Source organism: Nomascus leucogenys, chromosome 3 (assembly GCF_006542625.1).
Source record: "Nomascus leucogenys isolate Asia chromosome 3, Asia_NLE_v1, whole genome shotgun sequence".
In the NCBI taxonomy this organism is placed as follows: domain Eukaryota; kingdom Metazoa; phylum Chordata; class Mammalia; order Primates; family Hylobatidae; genus Nomascus; species Nomascus leucogenys.
This window is the reverse complement of record NC_044383.1, coordinates 147,048,913-147,075,328: the sequence shown is the minus strand read 5'-3', so window position 1 is coordinate 147,075,328 and position 26,416 is coordinate 147,048,913. Positions and strand designations below refer to the sequence as shown.

General features: G+C 42.7%; 1 protein-coding gene across 2 annotated transcripts in view; it reads left to right on the top strand.

Moving 5' to 3' along the window:
- Positions 1-3,029: 3,029 nt before the first annotated feature.
- AGPAT4 (1-acylglycerol-3-phosphate O-acyltransferase 4) overlaps positions 3,030-26,416 on the top strand; it is a 198,686-nt gene continuing 175,299 nt past the window's right edge. Inside the window, exons 1-2 of one of the 2 annotated variants that reach the window (XM_030809941.1) lie at positions 3,030-3,398; positions 7,586-7,851. The gene's annotated coding sequence lies outside the window, so the exon portion shown is untranslated. Of the gene's footprint in view, positions 3,399-7,483; positions 7,852-26,416 lie in introns of those variants that run through there. The other variant, XM_030809942.1, reaches the window with a different exon arrangement.

Below are 26,416 nucleotides of genomic sequence, written 5' to 3'. Positions count from 1 at the left end.
GGGTGAGCCCAGGAAGTTAAGACCAGCCTAAGCAACATGGTGAAACCCCAGCTCTACAAAAACAAACAAACAAAAAAACAAAACAAAACCACTGAAATACAGCGGATGAGACACATGATCCACAGAATCCCAGGTCACACATGAAGGTTATACACCACTGGACTGGTTCTCCATTAGTGGGCATTGCAGAGTCTCTAGGTTAGATGAGAAAATTCTAGATTTTCCACTTTAAAAAAGATGATTGGTCACAAATAGAATGAGTGCTAGCATTTTTGTCCCTCTAGAAACCTTTTTTTTTTTTTTTTTGAGATGGAGTCTCGCTCTGTCGCCCAGGCTGGAGTGCAGTGGTGCGATCTTGGCTCACTGCAAGCTCCGCCTCCCGGGTTCACGCCATTCTCCTCCCTCAGCCTCCCGAGTAGCTGGGACCACAGGCTCCTGCCACCTCGCCTGGCTAATTTTTTGTTTTTTTTTTTTTAGTAGAGACGGGGTTTCACCGTGTTAGCCAGGATGGTCTCGATCTCCTGACCTCGTGATCCGCCTGCCTCGGCCTCCCAAAGTGCTGGGATTACAGGCGTGAGCCACCGCGCCCGGCCTAGAAACCTTTTAAAAATGTTCACAAGCATTGGGTATTCTGTAATTTCGACTTGACATAAAATTAGTACAGTGATACAGACTTTGTTTTCAAATATGAGGTAGGCTTTTAAATTTTGTTGTATTTATTTACTTTTATTTTCATTTTTTCTGAGGCAGGGTGTCACTCTGTCACCCAGGCTGGAGTGCAGTGGCACCATCATGGCTTACTGCACCCTTGACCTCCTGGGCTCAAGCGATCTTCCCACCACAGCCTCCTGAGTAGCTGGGACAAATGTGCATCACCACGCCTGGCTAATTTTGTTAAAATGTTTTGTAGAGATGGGGGTTTCACCATGTTGCCCAGGCTGGTCTCAAACTCCTGAGCTCAAGTGATTCACCCGCCTTGGCCTCCCAATGTGCTGAGGTTACAGATGTGAGCCACTGTGCCTGGGTGCATCACATTTTACCAGGGACATTTGGGGCTCTCCATTTCTACTCCTATAACTCAAATGAGTTTATTTTTAGGCATCACTTTCATCCTTGGTTTTTATATATTATACATATATTTAAGAAAGTTTTGGCCAGGCTCAGTGGCTCACGCCTGTAATCCCAGCACTTTGGGAGGCTGAGGCAGGTGGATCACCTGAGATCAGGAGTTCAAGACCAGCCTGGCTAACATAGTGAAACTCCGTCTCTACTAAAAATACAAAACTTAGCTGGGCGTGGTGGTGGGCACCTGTAATCCCAGCTACTCAGGAGGCTGAGGCAGGAGAATCACTTGAGCCAAGGAGGCGGAGTTTGCGGCAAGCTGAGATCACGCCACTGCACTCCAGCCTGGGCAACAGAGCAAGACTCTGTATCAAAAAAAAGAAAAAGAAAAAGTTTTAACTCTCCATAAAATCATCTCCCATGCCCAGCCTGAGGTAGTTAAGCCAGAAAGTAACATGGAAATTTGCAAGATGCAAACAAACATTAAAAGAGAATCTATAGAAAAGAAATATAGAAAATAGGATCTATCTTTCTGAGAGAAAAATTATTAATAATATGTTCATTCTTGCTACCAATTTGGTGTTTAATAAATGTGTCTTGAATGAATGTATGGGTAAAAACTAGATTTTTTTCTGAATATGAAAATAAATACCTATATACCTTTTTGTATATAGGTATACAAGTACCTGTATGTCTTGGTCTTCTATCTTTGAGGCTCATTCTAATTTAAGCAGGCCAGGAATAGAATTAAATGCATGGACTGGAGGCCTAGTTCCCAAACTAAATAGAAGTAACTGGACAAGGAAACAGATTTTTGCTTTGATTTGAGGAAAGAGGCATTAAGACCTAGCCTTATATATTTGTGTGTATATGTGTATGTGTGTGTAAACATATATATATATTTTTTTTCTTACAGAGAAGTCTGCATATACCTTTTTGAGTGACTCCCTTGTTTAAAACAATATCTGATTAGAGTTAATAATACTAATTGCAATTGTTTATTAAGCACTTATGTGCCAGGCACCATGTAAGAATTTCATACATATGATCTAATTTCGCTTTTCTCTTTCAGCCCTCTGAAAGAGTTGACTTCATCTAGCATAGGAAGAAATAGATTCTTGAAGAAGTTAACTTACTAAGGTTTGCCCAGCTAGAAAGTAGTCTAACCTTACTTTGTTGGAGTCCAGGGTTTGGGATCTTAACTGCTTCTCTGCACAGTACTTTCTTTAGGGACAGGAGTTGTCAAAGCAAAGATTTTTTTTTTCACCTGCATCATTAGCCTCAAAGTGAGAGCATCACTACCAGGTGGAGAAGATTCTCCTACAAGGATTATTTTCTCACTCAATCCATCAAGTTCCGTCAGTTGGTGTTAATTCAAACTGTAAAAAATATGCCAGAATCAAACATTCTGTCTTCCCACGGGAGCGTGAAAGCAAACAGGTGGCGTCACTGGAAGACATTGGTGACTAGGTGAAATGTCATCCAAGACAATGTTTCACGAAGACAATGTTTCATAAAGACACCGGCTGATTTTGCCAACAATTTCACTTTCCTAACTCTTATCTAATGTCACTATCCTCCCTTCACAGTGGGAATAATACAATGCTTTTTTCATCCAGGGAGTTGGCAGTTTTACTGGTTGTCATTTTATTTATCAAAGATGCTGATTGTTCTAACTAATATCTTATAAGCTTCTTTTAAGAAATCTATTACTCAATTTAAAAGATACAGGATAGAATAATGCAATTTATAAAATAACCAAAACATGTCCTTAAATTCCACTGTTGTAATAGTAACCTTGCTTCTTAAACAATAGATACTAGTATTCTTATTATCAATGTCTTTTATTTTATCCTGTAGGAAATTATTCACTTTTACGAATAAAATAGAACTACTTGGGATTTTTAAAAATGATCCTTCCCTCCTTCATTTTGGGTAATATTTGAAGAACCACTGTTCAGGAGAAAACACCATGAATTTAGACTAAGAAATGTCCACAAGATTCATGTGGACAAAGGAAACACATAATAAAGAAAACCTAGAGTTTGCAAAACAAATAGAACTTGATAACTGTGGTACCTCTGCCCTGAGCTTCCAGTCTCCTTCCCCCTAACTTTATGAGCAGTGAAAACTTCCTATCAAATGTACTCTGGAAGACGTTTTCCAGGAAAAGAAAGCAACCCCCTTGACTAGACAATGAGCAGTTGTCAAGCTGCGAGGGACCGATTTCTTCCTAGATCCAGATGGGGACTGGATCCAGTTCCCATGCAGCTGTGCACAGCAACTGATCTTCTCAGATGTGGAACAATGAGGCTTTCATCAGGACATATCCTATGGTGAGTGCTAGACAGAACTCAAAGGCTGGAGATGGAGAGGAATAGTGTTGGGAACTGGGGAAGGGTTAAAAAACTCACCCTCTAACCTGAAGAGTCACATTATAGGTTTTCAAACACATTGGTTAGTAGAGAAGGAGGCCAAAATGAAAAACAGAAAATTCTACATAACCTGGAGTTTCTAAAGTGCAGTGCTCTTCATTTCAAAGTTTATAATGCAATCAGCACTAAACCAATGCTGTTTAATAGAACACTTTAAGATAATTGCTTTGATGAGCCCACAGAACTTATTTAACAACTTGCTGCTGATATCATTATGCTAAAACTTGGGAGGTGTATGAAATTTTGGAAGAAAAAAGGAAAATAACAAACCGTCGGATTGGGAAAAGAGATTGAAATCCAACTATGTCTTCTAAGTTGTGATACTTAAGTAGTCATGATTATTAAATGTATCTCTTTTATGCCTAACTTTTTCAATGCCCTCCTCCCATACTTAGGACACATCGCTAGAGCTGCTAGGAAGAGAGGGCCAAATACACAGCCCCGCCCTTGGCATACATGGTCTAATTTCAAGGGATTGCTTTAAATAGAATTCTCTGCTAGAGCTAATTGGTGTCAAATATGAGAAGAAAATTATCCTTTCATAGAAGGGGAAAGTCTGCCTTCGTTCAATGGTGTGCCCTGTGCAATGATCGTGCCGTCAGGTTTCACAAAAGCCTCTTTGTACCGAACACTGCTGATGCAATGAATGTGACCACAGTAGAGCCTGTGCCCTCTTTTGTTGCTGAATGTGGACTCCTACAATGCAGTGCCACCTACTTCCCTGGCTTTGTTTTCATAATAACTGGTTTGCATTCTTTGGTACATTAACAAAGTGCTGTAGCCCAGTGCTCTTAAGATCTATGATTAACAGGAATTATAATATGTTATGCTTTTGAATAGGTTTGCCAAGCTCCTGACGGTTTCCCTAATCAACAGGAACTTAAATATCACCAAACTACTCACAAAGAGCCTCAGCTGCAAAATGCATATCCTGCCAGGTGTAAGGTTTCTGTCTAGACCAGTGAGAAGGGCTTGAAGGTCACTGAATTCCCACATGGGGTCATGCACCTTTCCACGTCCTGAAGACACATCAGAAAGCATTTTCACATTTATGCATCCATCCTTTCATTCATTCAACTCCGTAAATTATTTGGGGCCTTATGTGTGACATCTCTTGCTAGATCCTGAGTGGAGCAGGTTAAGCAGAGAGGGGCAAAAGAGCAGAATCAAAGTTAAAAATTACATCATCTCTGGAAAAAAAACGAGCTGTAGAAGACATTGTGTTAGATCCTACTATTGAAGCAATGTATAATTCCCAAAGAGTATAATTATATTGTAATTGAGTAGGAGAATGTCATTATTCTTGAGAGATATATATTTAGGGGTAAGTATCATGATGTCTACGACATCAAACAGTTTGGCAAAAAGTATATACATATGTGTGTGTGTATGTACACATACAGATTCCACTGTGGTCACGTTCGTCGGATCAGCAGTGTTCAGGTACAAAGAAGATTTCGTAGAACCTGACAGCACGATCATTGCCACTATATACACATATACACATACACATATGTATATATATGTACATATACACATACACATATGTATATATATGTACATATACACATACACATATGTATATATATGTACATATACACATACACATGTATATATATGTACATATACACATACACATATGTATATATATGTACATATACACATACACGCACACACACACATATATATGTGTATATACTGTGTACATACAGTCATGCCTTTCTTAACAATGAGGATATGTTTTGAGAAATCCATTGTTAGGGCCAGGTGTTTTGAGAAATCCATTGTTACAGTGGCTCACACCTGTAATCCCAGCACTTTGGGAGGTTGAGGAGGGAAGATCACCTGAGGTCAGAAGTTCGAGACCAGCCTGGCCAACATGGAAACTCTGTCTCTACTAAAAATACAAAAATTAGCCAGACATGGTGGTGCACTCCTATAATCCCAGCTACTGGGGAGGCTGAGGCAGGAGAATCGCTTGAACCCAGAAGAGGGAGGTTGCAGTGAGCCAAGATCACGCCACTGCACTCCAACCTGGGCAACAGAGCGAGACTCCGTCTCAAATAAAAAAGAAAAAAAAAAGAAAGAAAGAAATGCATTCTTAGGCAACTTTGTTGTGCAAACATGATAGAGTGCACTTACACAAACCTAGATGGTATAGCCCATGAGGCACCTGTTTCTCTCAGGCTACCAACCTGTACAGCATGGGACCTTACTGAATACTGTAGATAATTGTAACACAATGGTTTTTGTGCATCTAAACATAGAAAAGGTGCAGCAAGGGCTTGGAGCAGTGGCTGATGCCTGTAATCCCAACACATTGGGAGGCCAAGGTGAGTGGATCACCAGAGGTCAGGAGTTTGAGACCAGCCTGGCCAACATGGCAAAACCCCGTCTCTACTAAAAATACAAAAACTAGCTGGGTGTGGTAACGGGCACCTATAATCCCAGCTACTCAGGAGGCTGAGGCAGGAGAATTGCTTGAACCCAGGAGGTGGTTGCAGTAAGCCAAGATCATGCCACTGCACTCCAAGCTGGGTGACAAGAGCAAAACTCCATCTCAAAAAAAGAAAAGGTACAGCAAAATCCAGTATACAGTATAAAAGAAAAAAATTGGTACACCTGTGTAGGGCATTTACTCTGACTGGAGCCTGCGGGACTGGCAGTTGCTCTGGGTGAGTCAGTGGGTGAGTGGTGAGTGAGTGTGAAGGCCGAGGATATGACTTTCCACTCAACACTGTTCACTTAGGCTAGACTGAATTCATTTAAAAATGTTCTTTCTTCAATAATAAGTTGATCTTACTGTAACTTTTTTACTTTAAAACCTTTTTCATTTTTAAAAAACTTTGGACTCATTCGTAATAACACAGCTTATAAGACAAACACATTGTACAGCTGTAACAAATTTTCTTGCTTTATGTCCTTATTCTATCAGCTTTTTTCTATTTTTAAATTTTATTTTTTTACTCTTAAAACCTTTTCTTAAAAACTAATATACAAATACACACACCTAAACCTAAGATCACACAGGGTCAGGATCACCAATATCACTGTCTTCTGACGTCTGGTCCCACTGGGAGGGCTTCAGGGGCAAGGCCACTCATGAAGCTGAATCTCCTATGATCACTGTCCTTCTGGACACCCCCTGAAGGACCTCTCCGAGGCTGTTTTACACTTAACTTTTTTTCTATAAAGAGAAGGCATACACTCTAAAATAATGATTAAAAAGTATAGGCTAGTAATACCTAAATCAGCCACATTGTCATTTATTATCATTACCCAGCATTATGCACAGTATATAATTGTATGTGCTAGATTTTTATATGATTGGCCCCACCGTGGATGTGTTTACAGTGCTGCATTGTGATGTTAGGACAGCTATGATGTCAATAGGCCATAGGAATTTTTCAGCTCCATTATTATTTTAGGGGACCATTGTCATATATATATATATATATATATATATATATATACATAAAATGTGTATATGTATCTCTTTAAAGATAGCAGATACGGGCCAGGTGCTGTGGCTCACGCCTGTGTTAGATATGAGTTCTAAATTTATCTTCAAAGAATAAATATGTCAATATGTTCAATTCTTTGCCTTCTACTTTTAAACTTAACTTCCTCGTAAAGCAACCTTTTTCAATTACCTGCTCCACTCTGACTCATTCCGATTACCTGCTCCACCCTGACGCCTTCTGATTACCTGCTCCACCCTGACTCATTCCGATTACCTGCTCCACCCTGACTCATTCCAATTTCCTGCTTTGCCTCAATCATTTTTCCCACCAAACCGCTCACCCCCTCACGCTCTTTAAATTAGCTAATCAGAATTAGTTTAGCCTGTGCTGTCTAACGCTCTTTAAACTAGCTAATCAGAATTAGTTTAGCCTGTGCGGTCTAACCCTAGCCAATAGGGGAAGGACACAGCAGCAGGGGCCATGTGCGTCAGGGATAAGAACCCCTTCCCCTCCCTGTGCACTCACCATTCTTCCATCTGTAAGGGTGCACCCTTCTCTAGAAGTACATTGCCTTGCTGAGAATTAAAAATAAAATTTTATATTCAAGTGCTATTTCTTTTCCAGCACCGAAACTTTATTTATAACAATTTGGGGGCTCCCTCGTGATACATTCCCCTTCTGGGCAGTCTCTGGTTCTCTCTGGTGAGGACGCGCGCCCCGCCGCCTTGTGGGGGCCTCAGGGGTGTGAAATCAGGACCCACCCAGTTCAAGGAATAACCCGAGCTCTCAGCAACGCGGAAAGAAACTGGCCAACAACGTAGCTTAAAGGATCCTCACATACTGCAGCGATGACTGTGCACAGACCAAGGAAGGAGAAGCCACGGGAGCCGGTAAGGTACTTCCTTGTTGGTCAAATTCTGGAGGGCTAAATGTGTGTGTGCATGAATGATCACAAACAACCCTACTTGTGGTGTTCTTCATGTGGATGGTGACAAGTCCTACTGCCGGACGGAGTGAGTGGGACCTCTCTGGGGTTCCCTAGCTACCTCATGTAGCTTAGGGCGGATCCTGCCATGAGACTTATACCGGCACGCTAACACTAAGAGGGGCCTAATTCTCCCTTGGGGGAGCAGCCAGAGAGGACAACACGAGTGGGAAGTGTGCAGGGGACCTTCAGAGGGGGAAAGGGAGGAAACAGATCAACCTTCTAGAGCAGCAAGGCAAAACACCCCCTGGTTTGAGGGGTTGAGGCTTCTGGGTCAGGCAAGGCAAGACGCCCCTGGTTTGAGGGGTTGAGCCTCACACAAACCTCCTGTAGTTAGAAAAATATTCAGAACTCCCCTTTCCTTTCTTCTCGGGGGAAGAAAGAGTAGCTCCACTCCCACAGGTCCCTCCCCTAGGGGAAGGGGAAGGAGAGCGGAGAACGGCAGCATAAGCCACTGGCAGAGGCAGAGAAAGAGAGAGAGTCAAAGAGAGAGAGAAAGAGACAGAGACAGAGAGAGAGAAAGACAGAAGTAGTAAAGAGAAAACAATGTACCCTATTACTTTAAAAGCCAGGGTAAATTTAAAACCTATAATTAATAATTGAAGGTCTTCTCCGTGACCCTGTAACACTCCAATACCACCTTGTTGTCAGTGTAAACAAGGTTGTAACCCAAAAGCACTGAGGCGACTGACAACCTGTAGCCTTCCGAATCAAAAATCCTTAAGCCAGTAACCCATGGATGGCCCAGATGCATTCATTCTGTAGCGGAAACTGCTTCGCTAACAGAAGAAAGTAGAAAAATAACTTTTAGAGTAAACTTCATTGTGAGCACACCTCATCAGGTCAGAACTATCCTAAGTCAAAAAGAAAAAAATAAAAGATAGCCTACTGACCCAAGAACCTTAAAGTATGAGGCTATTCTGTTAGAAAAAGCTGATTTAACACTAACCACTGAAAATTCCCTTACCCCAGCAGGTTTCCTAACAGGGCATCTAAATCTTAATTACCATATAAAGGTCCAACCAGACCTAGGAGGAACTCCCTTCAGGACAGGACCATCGATGGTTCCTCCTGGGTGATTGAAGGAAAAAGACACAATGGGTATTCAGTAAGTGATAAGGAAACTCTTGCAGAAGCAGAGTTAGGAAAATTGCCTAACAATTGGTCTGCTCAAATGTGCTTGCCAGCTGTTTCCACTCAGCCAAGCCTTAAAGTACTTACAGAATCAGGAAGGAGCCATCTATATAATTCTAAGTTAATATGGACTGAACGAGGTCTTATTAATAGCAAATAATTGAAATCCCAAACTTACAAGGTTTTCAACATAAGTAAAGTTTGCTAAAAGTTAAGAGTGTAACATGTATTATCCTAACTTCTAATCTTGTGGCCTTAGACAGTCTAGTCCACAGAAATGAAGGAAGTTCGATTTGGAAAAGAATGGTTATCATTTTTGAGAAAAAAACAAAGGTCGGGGGGAGAATTTATGTAAAAAGGAATATTATACGGTAAATTCTTGTCCTAAAATAAATGAACTGGTTGTTTAGAGAAAGGGATGTTTGCAACAAGTCAGAAAGTTGAGGCATGTTGAAGAATTGTCTGTGAAAGTTGTGAAAAAAAAAGTTATAAAAGGGAATTTATGCAAGAAATGCTGTATAATTTAAAAGTAATTAGGCCTCCTGAATATAAAACTGTTGAAGAAACAGTTTATGTGCAAGGTGTGTAAGGAAAGTGAAATGTACTTTGGTAAAAGGATTATAAGGAGACATAAGAATGTGGATTTTTACCTACAGAAAACGGTTAAAAAATATTTTGTTTTAAAGGTTTAAGCAAGTTTTGAAATGTTAATTGAAAAGGAAATTCTGTGTGTAAACATATTGGCTAAAGTTAAAGGGGTATTACCCAGTTTTTCTGAGAACTGGACATTAAAATAAAAGCACAACAGGTTTTTCTTAAAGCACTAACCTGCTTTTTAGCGAAAATTATAAAAGGTTAAAAAGTGTCTATACAGATCTTACCTTATGGTCAGACATTAAAAATTGGATAAATATGGCTACAAGATTTTATTAAAATTAAGTTTAACATTAATAACACATTAATATAAAGGTGAAATTTAGCTTATCTGGTATAAATAGCATACAGGAAGCACTGGCAAATATAAAACAGTGTTTGGCTTTCTTTGGTCTAAAAAATAATAAAAATAGGTGCTAAAGAAAATTTCTCAGCAAGAAGGTGCCAAGGACTATAAAGTCCATTGCTGATGTCCCCACATTTAAGACAGAAGATCAGTTTCTTAGAAATTATATACTTGGTTTATCTTCTACTTTCCTTTCCCTCAAAACTAAAAGTCTTTTAGCACAGGTACCACCCCTAGAATTTCCGGTAAACCAGCACCAACCTGAGGATCACATTCTCCTCAAAGGGTGGAAAGAAGGAATAGTGGAGCCAGCCTGGGAAGGACTTTACCTTGTGTTACTAATCACAGAGACTGCTGTTTGTACAGTAGAAAGGGGATGGACTCATCACACCCGGGTCAAGAAAGCGCCACCCCGTCCAGAGTCGTGGGCCATAGTCCCAGGGGAAAACCCTACCAAACGAAAGCTAAGAAAAATTTAACTCTCTTTCATCTATTCTATTACTTTTTCTTCTTTCCTCACTCTACTGCTGACCATCTAGTTATTAACATAACCAAGTCAATTTCGCCTCAAACGATTGCATTTGGTGCTTGCCTTGTTACACCCTGTGGGAACTTGCCAAGACAGAGACAGCTCTCTACTTCAGAAAAGTACCTCTGTCCCTCCCGACTCTCCTCAGATTAGGCATTAGTGAACTGGGACCGTTTAATCTGAGGAGATTTTGATAAAGACCCCGCCGTCAACCAGAAGTCTTGCCCTCCCGATGTACAGCTTTTATGCCATAGTTGGTCCAATGTTCTGTGGACCACTAAAGAGCAAGGATGGACTGCCCCAACTGGTTTTTGTAATTTCGTAAAACTGTACATTCATGTTACTAGAGGGACAGCCCCTAGTCCTATATAGTGCAATCCTATACAGGTTATTATCTCGAATCCTCAAAGTTCTTCCCCTTTTCTAAGCCGGTTCCCTCCTTTAAGCCAGTTTTATGGTATGGGGGCTGAGGTTTGAGGGACAGACCCTATTGGATTCTTTAAAATGCGTTTCTTTGATCCCCCACTGCCTGCACCTTCTTCTAAGCCTTCTTCCAAAACCTCTCACAACGGAATAATTGCTCCTCCTCCGTCTAACCACAAGACCAAGATAGCTATCGTAGAAGTTAAAGACTTAAAACAAGCGTTGGCAATTGAAACAGGATACCAAGATGCAAATGCCTGGTTGGAATGGATCAAATATTCCGTCCGCACGTTAAACAAAAGCAATTGTTATGCCTGTGCGCATGGCAGGCCAGAGGCCCAGATTGTCCCCTTTCCAGTAGGGTGGTCCTCCAGTTGACCAGGAATTGGCTGCATGGCAGCTCTTTTCCAGGATTCTACAGCCTGGAGTAACAAGTTGCATCATGCTCTCTCTCTGCTATATCCCGAAGTCTGGCGCCCTATGGGCCAGCCCCCAAGGGCCATCCAGCTTCTGTCTCCCGATACTAAGGTAACTTCATATCTCTCACGACAGGGAGGAAACAGCGTTCCTTGGAGACCTGAGGGGATGCAGTGAGCTTAAGAATTTTCAAGAACTTAGCCATCAGTCAGCCCTCGTTCATCCCCTAGTGGATGTGTGGTGGTATTGTGGTGGACCTTTACTGGACACTCTGCCAAATAACTGGAGTGGCACTTGTGCTTTAGTCCAATTGGCTATCCCTTTCACCCTGGCATTTCATCAACCAGAGGAAGGAAAAATAAGACATCATAATGCGAGAGAAGCCCCTTATGGGTCTTTCGACTCTTATGTCTATTTAAACGCAACTGGAGTCCCACGGGGAATACCAGATCAATTTAAAGCCCGAAATCAAATAGCTGCAGGATTTGAGTCAATATCTTGGTGGGTGACAATGAATAAAAATGTAGATTGGACAAACTACATCTACTACAACCAACAGTGATTTAGTAACTACACTAGAGATGCTTTTAAAGGAATAGCTGAGCAATTAGGGGCTACAGGACAGATGGCTTGGGAAAATAGGATAGCCTTAGACATGGTATTAGCAGAAAGAGGAGGGGTTTGCATCATGATTAAAACTGAATGTTGTACCTTCATCCCAAACAACACTGCCCCTGATGGAAGTATAACAAAGGCATTGCAAGGTCTGACTGCTCTGTCTAGTGAGTTAGCCAACAACTTACGGGTAAATGACCCCTTTACAGGATGGCTACAAGAGTGGTTTGGTAAATGGAAAGGAATAATAGCCTCAATTCTTACTTCCCTCGCAGCTGTAATGGGTGTACTTATTCTTGTCGGGTGCTGTGTCACACCATGCATCCGTGGGTTGGTGCAGAGGCTCATAAAAACGGCACTTACTAAAACCTCTCTTAACTATCCTCCACCTTATCCAGAGAAGATTCTTCTTTTAGAAAATCAAGCAGAACAACTAAGCTAAGACATGTTAAAGAAGTTTGAAGAGAAAGAACTGTAAGGAAATTCAAGAGGAGGGGTTGTTAGATATGAGTTCTAAATTTCTCTTCAAAGAATCAATATGTCAGTATGTTCAACTCTTTGTCTTCTACTTTTAAACTTAACTTGTAAAGCAACCTTTTTCGATTACCTGCTCCACCCTGACTCTTTCCGATTACCTGCTCATTCTCTGCCCTGACTCATGTCAATTTCCTGCTGTGTCATAACCATTTTTCCCGCCAAACCACTTACCCCGTCACTCTCTTTAAATTAGCCAATCGGAATTAGTTTAGCCTGTGCAGTCTAACCCTAGCCAATAGGAGAATGACACAACAGCAAGGGCCACGTGCATCAGGGATAAGAACCCCTTCCCCTCCCTGGTCCAAGTGTGTGCTCACCATTGCTCCATCTGTAAGGGTGCACCATTCTATAGAAGTACATTGCCTTGCTCAGAATTAAAAAGAAAATCTTATATTTGAGTGCTATTTCTTTTGCACCTCCAAAACTTTATAACACCTGTAATCCCAGCACTTTGGGAGGCTGAGGTGGTTAGATCACCTGAGGTCAGGACTTGGAGACCAGGCTGACCAACATAGAGAAACCCTGTCTCTACTAAAAATACAAAATTACCTGGGTGTGGTGGCGCATGCCTGTAATCCCAGCTACTCAGGAGGCTGAGGCAGGAGAATTGCTTGAACCTGGGAGGCAGAGGTTGCGGGTGAGCTAAGATCGCACCATTGCACTCCAGTCTGGGCAATAAGAGCAAAACTCTCTCAAAAATAAATAAAAAAATAAAAAATAAAGATAACAGATATTACAAAATATTAAAAATCGGTGAACCTAGATGGAGTCTAGGGGTGTTCGTTGTATTTATCATGCACCTGTTTGTTGTTTTGAAATTTTTCACAATACAAAATTAGAAGAAAAGATATCATCTTTCATCTCAAGGAGCTTACAATCTACAGACCAAATATCTTTTTTTAATAAAAAGATGAAGAGGACTAGATCATAGGGTCAGAAATCATTGGTGGGGCACGAGTAAGCTGCCTCCACAAACCCCAACTCCCAGAAGGCGGGACTGTGGCAGATGGGTTGGGTTCTCCTGAGCCGCTGCTTCTGCCCAGAGGTTTTAGCAGGTTCCTGAGGACTGGGCTGGGCCCTGGGTGGGCACAGGGCAGGCTCTTTGGCCCACAGTGGAGGCCCTCAGAAGACCAAGAGTCCAAATGTGGTAGGAGTTATTAAGAAATAATTTTAGGCAGATAGGAAAAGGGGTCCTTGGAAAGTTTTCATCTCTTTTAAAGCAGTTCCTCAAATGTTTATTTTCTTTTTTTTTTTTTTTTAATATATGGAGTTTCGCTCTTCTTGCCCAGGCTGGAGTGCAGTAGGCCATCTCTGTTCACTGCAACCTCCACCTCCTGGGTTCAAGTGATTCTTCTGCCCCAGCCTCCCGAGTAGCTGGGATTACAGGTGCCCGCCACGAAGCCCGGCTAATTGTTTTGTATTTTTAGTGGAGACAGGGTTTCTCCATGTTGGCCAGGCTGGTCTCGAATTCCTGACCTCAGGTGATCCACCTGTCTCGGCCTCCCATCGTGCTGGGATTACAGGCGTGAGCCACCACGCCTGGCCCAAACGTTTCTTGTCTAACAGGAAAGCCCCAGCATTTAGAGCCAGACAGGAAACCTTTGATATGCAAATGCAGGCCATTAGAAACTGGTTCCATTCCAACATGGTGATTCCCGCCCTCTTCTCCTTGCCCTCGCATATGCCTGGCAACATGGCTGCCCCCACATATCCCCATGTGCGGATAACATCAAGGTGCCCTGCATTTGCATATTAAAAGGCTAGGGTGGGAGGGCTAGTTTGTTTCCCGGCCTATGTGAATGACATGCCTAGTCAAACCAATCCCCTGAGCCCTGTGCAAATCAGACACCGCCTCCTCCAGCCTCTTCCTGTACCTAGCATGCGGGGTCTTCTCTCTAGGCTTTGGAGCCCACCTCCCTCTGTCTCTGAACAGGGGAACTTCTTCCTTCTTTCTTCTCCCTTCCTTCTTGCCTATTAAACTCTCCGCTCCTTAAAACCACTCCCTGTGTGTCCTTGTCATTTTTTCCAATTTGACATGAGATGAAGAACCTGGTGTTCCTTCACTCATCGGAGCTGTATCACAGGGTCTCCTGGCCAAGTCTTTACAGAGCCCCTCTCCTGGCCCCTGCTATACAGAGTCCCTCACCTGAGCCTGTGCCAGGCCTTCGTGCTGCAGGCGCACCACAGATGCGGATGGCCCAACAGCACTTGGATGGGTCTTTAGTAAAGGAGAAAGCAGAGAGGACGCTTACAAATATAAATCAGAAAGAAGATGGACCAAACCCCCTGCTTTGTCTTGGCTCGGAAGGGCTTTCCAGAAGACCATGGAAGATGGCATGGGATGCTGCCAGCCAGCCAGATCACACGTAGGGATGTTCACACTCAGGTTGACCTTTCTGACACCTTGTGATGGTTAATACTGAGTGTCAATTCGATTGGATTGAAGGATGCAAAGTATTGTTCCTGGGTGTGCCTGTGAGGGTGTTGCCAAAGGAGATTAACATTTGAGTCAATGGACTGGGAGAGGCAGACCCACCCTCAATCCAAATGGGCACCATCTAATCAGCTGCCAACACAGCTAGAATAAAGCAGGCAGAAGGTGGAAGGAGCTGACTTGCTGAGTCTCCTGGCCTCCATCTTTCTCCCGTGCTGGATGCTTCCAGCCCTGGAACATCAAACTCCAAGTTCTTCAGCTTTTGGACTCTTGAATTAGGTCAATGGTTTGTCAGGGGCTCTCAGGCCCTTGGCCACAGACTGAAGGCTGCATTGCCAGCTTCCTTACTTTTGAGGTTTTGGGACTTGACTGGCTTCCTGGCCCCTCAGCTTGCAGACGGCCTACTGTGAGACTTCACCTTGTGCTCGTGAGTTAATTCTCTTTAATAAACTCCCCTTCATATATACATCTATCCTATTAGTTTAGTTCTGTCCCTCTGCAGAACCCTGACTAATACATGCCTCAACTTCAGCGTTCCTTGGCCTTCTTCATTTTTTTTTTTTTTTTTTTTTTTGAGACAGAGTCCCACTTTGTCACCAGGCTGGAGTGCAGAGGCACCATCTCAGCTCACTGCAACCTCTGCCTCCCTGGTTCAAGCAAGTCTCTTCTCTCAGCCTCCCGAGTAGCTGGGACTACAGGCACACACCACCACACCCAGCTAATTTTTGTATGTTTAGTAGAGACAAGGTTTCATCATGTTGGCCAGGATGGTCTCGATCTCCTGACCTTGTGATCCGCCTGCCTCAGCCTCCCAAAGTACTGGGATTACAGGCATGAGCCACTACACCTGGCCATTCCTTGGCCTTCTAATGCCTTCTATCTATGGGCCACCTCAGCTGGCAGTCCTAGACGATGCCCCCATCCTTGACCCTCGCAGACGACCTAACTTGAACCCCTGCCCTGCTACCATCTGGATTTCCAACCCCAGAATTCTGTTTTGGTAGATTTGCTCCACCCCAAATGCATGCCCTAAAGCTCCAATGAGGCCTCAGTATAACTTGCAATACGCTCTTGTTGCTCTTGTTCTTTCTGAGTCCTGGCTGCATATAAAGCTGGGTCAGGGGGTCCTCAAGGTCCCTTTTAGTTGTAAAAAGTATTGGACTTTACCTCTTGCTAATGCCCACATCCTTGAGTCAACTGAGCCCCTCCATTTTCTCCTTCCCCTTTCCTTCTCTTGCTGAGTAAGAATTATTTCTTTTCGCTGATAAAACCAAGCCCTCTGTCATCTCTGTTCTTGCATCCTTCATGCATCTTCTGGGAGGTTGCTCTATTTATTCCCCTTTTCTCTGGCATCTTTGATCTCTTTTTGGGGGCTGTTAGTTCTCAAGCAGCACATCCAGCCTGCAGGGTTAGTCTCCAGCTTCTCAGTTATTCCTTTTAAGATGAATAAGAAAATGAGTAAAGGAAGAGGGGTGGCCTGGGTGCCCTGCTTGGGTCCAGGGCTTAGAGAGTGGGCAGACACTGAGGGGTGACTTTCCCTGCAAGGCCAGTCCTGGGCAGGATGTGGGAAGGGCCGGGACGGAGCTCCCTGCCACTGAGAAGGACAGGCTGGCAGGCACCGAGGTCTGTGTCAGGAAGGATGGAGAGACAGGCACCCAGGGCTCCTGGGCTCAGCTGGATGAACATCTGGTTTTGTGGGACCAGATGCCGAGTTCTGAATCCACTGTACCTACAAAGAACTTTTTGTTCTCCTCAGACATAGTTGAGAAGAAAAACTTGCTCAGTTATATTTTTTTAAATTTTATTCTTTTTAGTGACAGGGTCTCATTTGCTGCCCAGGCTGGAGTGCAGTAGCATAATCATAGCTCTCTTCACCTTCAAACTCCTGGGCTCAAGTGAGCCTTCTAAGTAGCTAGGACTACAGGCATGTGCCACCACGCTCAGCTAATTTTTAACCTTTTTTTTAAGAGATGGAGTCTTGCTGTGTTGCCTAGGCTGGTCTCTAACTCCTGGGCTCAAGCAGTCCCTCCTCCTCAGTCTCCCAAGCTGCTGGGATTACAGGCATTAGCCCCTGCACCTGGCTTTCAGTTGGTTTTTATTTTATTTCATTATATTTTATTTTATTTCACGACAGAGTTTCTATCTTGTTGCCCAGGCTGGAGTGCAGTGGTGTGATCTCGGCTTACTGCAGCCTCTGCCTCCCGGGTTCAAGTGATTCTCCTGCCTCAGCCTCCTGAGTAGCTAGAATTACAGGTGCCTGCCACCATGCCCAGATAATTTTTGTATTTTTAGTAGAATGGGGTTTCACCATGTTGGCCAGGCTAGTCTTGAACTCCTGACCTCAGGTGATCCACCCGCCTCGGCCTCCCAAAGTGCTGCGATTACAGGCATGAGCTGCCGCCCCCAGCCTCAGCTGGTTTTTAATTACTCCCTAGCACCCAGGTGACCAGTGTATTTTCTCTGGCCTTTTCTTAGCCCACTGTCACTTAAGGGGAAGGGCACAGGACTAGAAAGGGGTTAAAACCCCCAGTGATACTGCCAACCCAGGAGGCCCCCAGCCATGTCCTGGCTCCAGGGCTGCCATTCCTGGATGTCCCCAACCCCTGCTCTTCCTGTGCCTCCTGCTCTGCAGCCCAGAGGCAGCCCCCTGGCCTTTATGTTCCTCCTGCACTGGCAGAGCCCAGAAACCAGTCTCCAGGGCAAAGGTGGTGGCGTCAGTCACTGCCTGTGTTGCAATGTGTGAAAAAATCCTCATGGAATCAGTGAGTGACTCCATCCATCCTTCCTCATTCCATTTACCATCTTGCAAGTAAGACTAAAACTGTAATTCAGAGATCTTGGCTGTAAGAATTGTACACAATTCTGGAACCTTAAAAGTGTGTTTTCTCAGAGTGATCTGCGGTAAGCTGAAAGGTGAAAGGGGCCCATTTGGGGCAGAAGTGTGACCCTTGCAAATTTGTATGTTGAAGTCCTAACATATAGTTACTGTATTTGGAGATGGGGTCTGTAAAGAGTTGATTGAGTTCAAATAGGCCATTAGGATAGGCCCTAATATGACCGGTGTCCCCTTAAGAGGAGGAGATTGGGACACAGACAGGTACGGGGGGAAGACCATGTGGACACAGGGAGATGACAGCTGTCTGCAAGCCACAGAGACACCAACCCTGATGACACCTTGCTCTTGGGCCTCGAACCTCTAGATCTGAGAAATCAATGTCTGTGGTTTGAGCGACCCACCTGGGGCCAGTCCTGTAAGTGGAGCAGAAAGTGCGGGAGACGGGGCTGTTAAGAGGAAAGGAAGCCACCAGGCCCTGGGCCCAGAGGCAGCAGGCCTGAGCGCAGTCGGGGTTCCTAGAGGAGAGGCCCTGGGAGGCCCCTGCCCACAGAGTGTACGGAGTACCCTGAGGAGGGGAGAATTACCTTCAGAAGCAGACAGCACAGGCGCTGCACCCCGCACAGGGTCACCGGCCACCCAGGAGAGCAGAGACAGGGAGCCACAACGAGCCGATGTCAAAGTGTGCAGAGCAGGAAGAGACCAATCCCATTTCGCCAGCAGGCAGCGGGCCTGGGTGGCGCCCACAGCCACAGGGGCACCCCCCCCACCGTTAACATGCCATGAGTGCCAGGCCCAGGACACGGCCTTCTGAGCCTGGACAAGAATTGAAGTTGTGAGTTCTAGACCAGCTTCCCCCACCCAGTTCCAATCACAACAGCATTTGGGCATCTAGAATATGAAACATCAGAGCTAGCTGATCCCTAGGGTCTCTTTTTGTACTAAAATTCTATAGTTTTGATTCATAATGATGATTCATAGTGAGTCAACAAGAAAAAGGTTAAATTATGTTCCGAATATGCTAGCTGGGAGAACAGGCAAGCCTGTACTCTATTGTGTAAATGTTTCAAAGTTATTGGAGTCTGAAAACCATTTTTGTTGTTTCCAGATGAAAGGTTCAGATACGGGAAAATTGATTTTAGTGGAGCTTCTCATCCCCCATGGTGCACAACGGGCACAAACTGTACCTATCTCACTTGTGTTTCTTCTTCAGAGCCTTCTGGGCACAAGGAGATTGCAAATTGCGCCTTTTCAAGTTGAGAGTTCTGAGGCCAAAAGAACATATTATAATTGTGTGTATAATAGCACTTAAAGTTGACATGCCATATCTAATTCCAATTTTCTTTCAGAATATTGGATTTTCCCAGAAAACAGAAGTTGGGTATTTACAGTGCAGTCAGCACCTTCTTTCCTAAGAACTCAGTGCTTTCCAAATACCAAGAATCTATCTGTCTTAAAATGATTTAAAAATTGCAATTATTGCAAAATTGAAAGGGATTTAGTGGTTGAATCTCTGTTCCCTCCCTCTTAGCTAAAGCCACATGACATCTTCGTTTTTCAATCCACAGCCCTCCAAGTAGACAAGAGCACCACCACAACGCCCACAGATGCCTACCCGCCTGACCTACAGCTGCAGAACCCAGGGCAGAGTCCAGAGGAGGGAGAGACCCGGCCTCTCCTGAGGACATGCCCCTCTCTCCACGGTTCTGTCTCCTCCACCCTCACTCACCAGGACTTTCCTGGACTCTTGAGTTCTTCCTTCTTCTGTTTTGTTGGCTTGGTCATTCTTTCCCATTTTATCCTGAGATGAACAATCACACTTAAGGGAGAAGAGTATTTCTCTCGGTCCGAATCCTCTGGCACACCGGACATGCTTGTTTTCTGTGACCTCCTGGGGAAGGGAGCACTCCCACAACTCCTGGTGGCGAGGGCGGCAGAGGCCCAGGTTCATCCAGCTCCTCCCTGCCCTAAAAAGGACCCGGGACCTCCCCCAGTTTTCTCTCAAGGGAACACAAATCCTTCTGTTTACATTGACTCATTCAACAAACATTTGTCAGAACACTAATGTTTTAGGTAGACTCTTAGAATGTTGGAGTTTCGAGAAGACACAAAAATAATCTGGTCCAATGCCTTCATTTGGTGGTGAGAAAACTAAAGTTCTGTCGATGGAAAGGGTCAAATTCTGTAAAATATTTAAAGAGATTTATTCTGAGCCAAACATGAGTGACCATGGCCCATGACACAGCCCTCAGGACATCCTGAGAACATGTGCGCAAGGTGGTTGGGGCACAGCTTGGTTTTATACATTATAGGGAGATATGAGACATCAATCAAATACATTGAAGAAATACATTGGTTTGGTCCAGAAAGATGGGACAACTCAAAGTTGGGGGTGGGGGGCCTTCCAGGCTATAGGTAAATTTAAACATTTTCTGGCTGACAATTGGATGAGTTTGTGCAAAGACCTGGAATGAATAGAAAGGGAATGTTCAGGTTAAGAAGAAAGATTGTGGAGACTGGCTGGGCGCAGTGGGTCATGCCTATAATTCTACCACTTTGGGAGGCCGAGGCGGGTGGATCACCTGAGGTCAGGAGTTCAAGACCAGCCTGACCAATATGGTGAAAACCCACCTCTACTTAAAATACAAAAAAAATTAGCCAGGTGTGGTGGCAGGTGCCTGTAGTCCCAGAGGCTGAGACAGGAGAATTGCTTGAACCTGGGAGGCGGAGGTCACAGTGAGCCGAGATCGCGCTACTGCACTCCAGCCTGGGCAACAGAGTGAGACTATAAAAAAAAAAAAAAAAAAAAAGATTGTAAGATTGTGGAGACCAAGGTTCTTTTGAAGTCTTATCATTGTGGCTGCCCATAGAGGCAATAGATGACAAATGTTTCCTATTCAGACCTTTAAAAGGTGCTAAACTTTTAGTTAATTTCATTAGGATTGGGAGGGCCTGGAAGAAATCTAGCTATGCTAATAGAGATTCTTTACAGATGCAAATTTTCCCCCACAAAGGACGGTTTTGCAGGGCCATTTGAAGATATGGCAAAGAAACATGCTTTGGGGTAAAATATTTTTATTTTCTTCGATTGTCTTGTAATGTTATGCCAGAGTCAGTTTGGAAAGTAAGTCACGATATATGGATTTAAATAAAATCCATCTGATGAGAATTTATGGTTTGTAAGGCATGACTCCCCAGACCCCTTAGTTAGGAATTTGGGCAAGATAAAAAACATCAGAGTTTAGTCCTCAGTTCCTAGAGAAGGGACTTGCCCGATGGAGAGGTTATGAAATATGTTGCTGGCAGAACAGGACTGGAATCCAGCCATTTAAGTCCTGGCCTGAGCATGCGAGGGTTCCTGTCTTTTCCTGCTGACCATAGCTGCAGGAGCGGGCTCAGCAGCTTCACGCACTGGGCATGTGCTGTTTCCAAACTTGAAGGCCCGCCCTCTCCATGCCCGACACCCCAGGTGGTAGCTCTTGCACTGGCACATCCGTGGGCTTTGATAAGGGCACAGTCTGCTCTTCTGCACGTGACGGCCGTCAACACTGAGATACCAAAAACAGCTTTGTGTTCCCCCTTCACCCTTGGACTTCCCTCCAGCCCAGGAAGCTAACAGTTTCCACACATGAAGAGACCCAAAGAGACATTGCTTAGCTTTTGATTTTTTCTTTGAAAAGAAATCTGGTAAAACATAACATAAAATTTATCATTTTAACTATTTTTAAGTGTACAATTCAGTGGCATTAAGTGCACTCACAGTGTTGCACAGTCATGGCTAGCCCCTTCCAGAACTTTTCCATGATCCCAGACAGAAACTCGGTCCTCATTTGCTATTGGCTGCTCTGTGTCTCCACAATTTCTCTGTCGAAGTCCTATACCCCAGCACCACAGAATGCAATTGTATCTGGAGACATGTTCTTCCAAGAGGTCAGTAGGTCAAAACAAGGTCATTGGGGTGGGCCTTAATTTCATATGACTGGTATCCTTATAAGAACAGAAGATTTGGGCCAGGCTTGGTGGCTCACGCCTGTAATACCAGCACTTTGGGAGGCTGAGGTGGGCGGATCACTTGAGTCAGGAGTTCAAGACCAGCCTGGCCAACATGGTGAAACCCATCTCTACTAAAAATACAAAAATGGAGGTGGTACCTGCCTGTAGTCTCAGCTACTCTGGAAGCTGAGGCAGAAAAATTGCTTGAACCTGGGAGGCAGGGTTGCAGTGAGCCAAGATTGCACCACTTCACTCCGGCCTGGGCGACAGAGCGAGACTCCGTCTCAAAAATGAATAAATAAATAAAGAAATCAACCAAGAGATTTGGACACAGCCACAGCCAGGCACAGAGGAAAGACCATGTGAAGACACAGGGAGAAGACAGCCATCTGCAAGCCAAGGAGAGAGAAACCCAACCCTGCTAGCATCTTGATATCAGACTTCTGTTCTCCAGAATTATGAGAAAATGCATTTTACCATTTTAACTATTTTTATTTAAGCTAGCCAGGTTTTGGTATTTTGTCATAGTAGCCATAGCAAATTAAAACACCATTAAATAATAACTTCCTGTACGCACTGTCTCCAGCCCCTGGTAACCTCTATCACATAGTCTCTATGAATTTGCCTATTCTAGGCCCATATAAATGGATTCATACAATATTTGTCCTTTTGTATCTGGCTGATTTCATGCAGCATGATGTTTTCATGCTTTATCCATGTTGTAGCATGCGTCAGTACTTATTTCTTTTATATTTCCAAATAACATTAAATTGTATGGCTATGCCACATTTTGTGTATCCATTCATCTCTTGATAGATGTTTAGGTAGTTTCCATATTTTGGCTATTGTGAATCATGCTGGGTTAGCTTCTGACTTTCAAAATAAACCAAGATAATAGTTTAAGAGAAAGAGATACAGGATTTCCAGAGCCAAGTTTATGTCATGAAAGAGTTTAGAAAATTCGTGATAATGTAAGATCCTGTTTTCTCTCTCTAGACTGGGGAGAAAATGTGTTCACCTTGCCAGCTGCCTAGACACAGCTGATTTATCAAGACAGTACAATTATAATAGAGAAACAGTAATTCATGCAGAGCCAGCTGTGTGGGAGACCAGAGTTTTATTATTACTCAAATTAGTCTCCCCAAGCATTCGGGGATTGGAGTTTTTAAAGATAATTTGGCAGGTAGGAGCTTGGGAAGGGGGGAGTGCTGTTGGTCAGGTTGGAGATGGAATCATAGCGGGATTGAAATGAGATTTTCTTGCTGTCTTCTGTTCCTGGGTGGGATGGCAGAACTGGTTGAGTCAGATTGCTAGTCTAGGTGGTGTTAGTTCATCCATCCGGTGTAGGGTCTACGAAATATCTCAAACGCTGATATTAGGTTCTACAATAGTGATGTTATCCCCAGGAGCAATTTGGGGAGGTTCAGACTCTTGGAGCCAGAGGTTGCATGACCTCTAAACTGTAATTTCTAATCTTGTAGCTAATTTGTTAGTCCTGCAAAGGCTGACTAGTCCCCAGACAAGAAGGGGGTCTTTTCAGGAAAGGGCTATTATCAATTTTGTTTCAGAGTCAAACCATAAACTGAATTTCTTCCCAAAGTTAGTTTGGCCTATGCCCAGGAATGAACAAGGACAGCTTAAAGGTTAGAAGCAAAATGCAGACAATTAGTTCTGATCTCTTTCACTGTCATACTTTCCTTAGGTGTAATTTTTGCAAAAGCAGTTTCAATCCCTCCCTTTGGGTTTCATAGCATCTTATTCTTAAGGTGTGGGCTATGCAGATGGGAAACGGCCATCAATCATTCTGGCTTCTTCCTCCTGACAGGGGGCATAGTGGGGGTAGGAGTTGACTTCCAGGTGAGAGGAATGGAGCCACTTTGTAGTTGTCGGAGTTTTTTGAGCATGCTTACATAGGCTGGGCTGGGAGTCCAAGGGTTTTTTGTTTTGTTTTTTTTTTTCTGAGACAGAGTTTTGCTCTTGTTGCTTAGGCTGGAGTGCAATGGCGTGATCTTGGCTCACTGCAACCTCCGCCTCCTTGGTTCAAGCAATTCTCCTGCCTCAGCCTCCTGAGTAGTTGGGATTACAGGCATGCACCAACACGCCTGGCTAATTTTTTATTTTTAGTAAAGACAGAGTTTCTCAATGTTGGTCAGGCTGGTCTTGAACTCTTGACTTCAGGTGATCCACCCACCTCAGCCTCCCAAAGTGCTGGGATTACAGGCGTGTGCCACTGCGCCTGGCCTCCAAGGCTTTTATGACAAACGTGTTAGTATTCCCATCTATAGTTTTAGCACAGATTTAAGTGAACAATGTACTATAAGGTAAAAAAATGAGTTATAGGGTAAGGAGTATAATTCTCAGTTTTAAAAGTAAAGATTTGAAAATATTAGTTTGGAGACTTGTAGTCTATAAATAATTTAGGATTAAGTCTAAATTGAAGAAAAATAAAAATAAAAACTCAAAAACAACCAACAACAGATGTACTATAGTTTTTGGAACACAATTTTTCTCCTTCTAATCCTTATTTTTATTAACAACAAATCATAATAGGATTGACTTGTTTGTAAAATAAATTTTAGTTTTATTATACTTGGCCTGATTATTTGTATAAAGTGCAGTAAGAATAGTTATTTTTTACATAGACTTTTAAATTTTGCTTTGATGGAACTCTGTTCCATAAGGAATCTCAGATAAGACTTTTTAAAGCCGAGTCCTGTCATGGGTTTGTAGCCTCAAGTGCTTATGAGTTGAGTAAATTCCTCTTCTCTTGAAGTCCCAAGATAACATGGGGCACCTGGGCCTGTTAGAAAGTGACATTCTTTATTTATCACAGGTCGGGAACACTGTATAGAGACTGTGTGGACAAGGTATGAGGCCAGTTTTCTCAAGGGGTTTTTATTGGTTCTACAAGTCAAGTTTGATTCTTTAAAGGAAAGTATGTCATTCTAGTCAGAGTCTTGGTGAAATAACCAGTTTCTCTAATTGTGTTATGTTGTAAAAGAAAACATTCTTATTGTACTTATGTAAATAACCATATTGTCATAAGTAAAGAATGCTCACAAAAGTTGTTAAATTGTGGAGAAATTAGGTAGAGAGAAAAAATATGTGTTCTAAATTTTTTTCACAGGAGTATATTTTATTCAATTGTTAGAAGTTGGAAATAGTTCAAAAGAAAAGTTTCCTTGGATCTGAAAAATGAAAAGGATCAGCAATGTTTTAAGCAAAAAAAGTTAAAAAAGATTACTTCAGTTTTCTATTAGTTCAGTCCATTTAGGTAATTCTTATTCTGTTTGATATTCATTAATATTTTAGTTCTCTATGAGAGTCTTGAAAGGTTTTTTCCTTTAATGTTATAATCTTTAAAGTTATCAGAACTTGTACTTAAGAGCACTCGTCAGTTTTATAGTTGATTATAAAAACAACTTTTAAAGAGGACCACATCAAGACAACAATTTTCTGTGGATGACAGAAAAGTTTTAGGGAAGCCACAGTCAAAGACACAATTAACAGGGAAATTTGTTACCTCTGTGGCACACAATAATTTAACATAACAATTATAGTTATTACTGATGACATATACTGAGGCATATCAGAATTATAGGAATCTTATGTAATTATGTATACACATACTAATAACAAATTTATATGCAAATAAACCAAAGAAAATTAAACACCATTTTATATTTTACGTCTCCTGTATGATTTTAATACATTAAATAAGTCAAATATGTCTTTTTTGGACTTCAGGGGACCTAATTTTTTTTTCTTGTTTTTAACTTGTTTGATTTTGGAAGGTTGGTTAAATATCAAAGATTTAAAACACTGGAGATTACAAAATAGGATTCTAGGTTACCGTAAGTCATTTATTTAGCCAAAGTGATAACTCAAAAATTTTAAAAAGGAAAAAGAAAACCTTTATTCTGATGAAGAGGAGACTTGGCTTTCTAAACAACAAGTCCCAGTGAATATAGTTTGAGGCCAGTTTTCTCTCCTCTTCTCTCTTCCCTCCCCTCCCCTCCCCTTATTTTTGTAGTTTACTTAAAAGGCAAACAAAAATCTTTCAGTGTCTCTCAATATTATGTAAAACTCTTTTTCAAAAGAGAAAAACAAATTTCATGGATGTATTAGTGCATCTTTAATGCTAAAGCTAGTTTTTGATAAAATTCTATGAATGTATCCAGTTTTAATTAGTTTGACTGTAAGATTTGTATAAGCCTCTTATAATCCTTTACATTTTTTTATTGCAGAACAATGTTCTCAGAAAACTCTGTTGTGCTTTTATTCCAATGTCCAATTTATGGGAGAACTGAGTAATGTCACTTTAACTTTAGTCAATACGTTCACACACAGAATCTTTTACAACTAATTTTTTATAAACTTTCCACAACTTGTTCAAACCTTTAGATTTTGCCTATCCAGCTTATAACAATCCTTTAAGCCTCTAAACTGAGGCAAGAAATCCACATTCCCAGATCTTTTTATAATTTTTTTTTTGAGACGGAGTCTCGCTCTGTCGCCCAGGCTGGAGTGTAGTGGCGCGATCTCGGCTCACTGC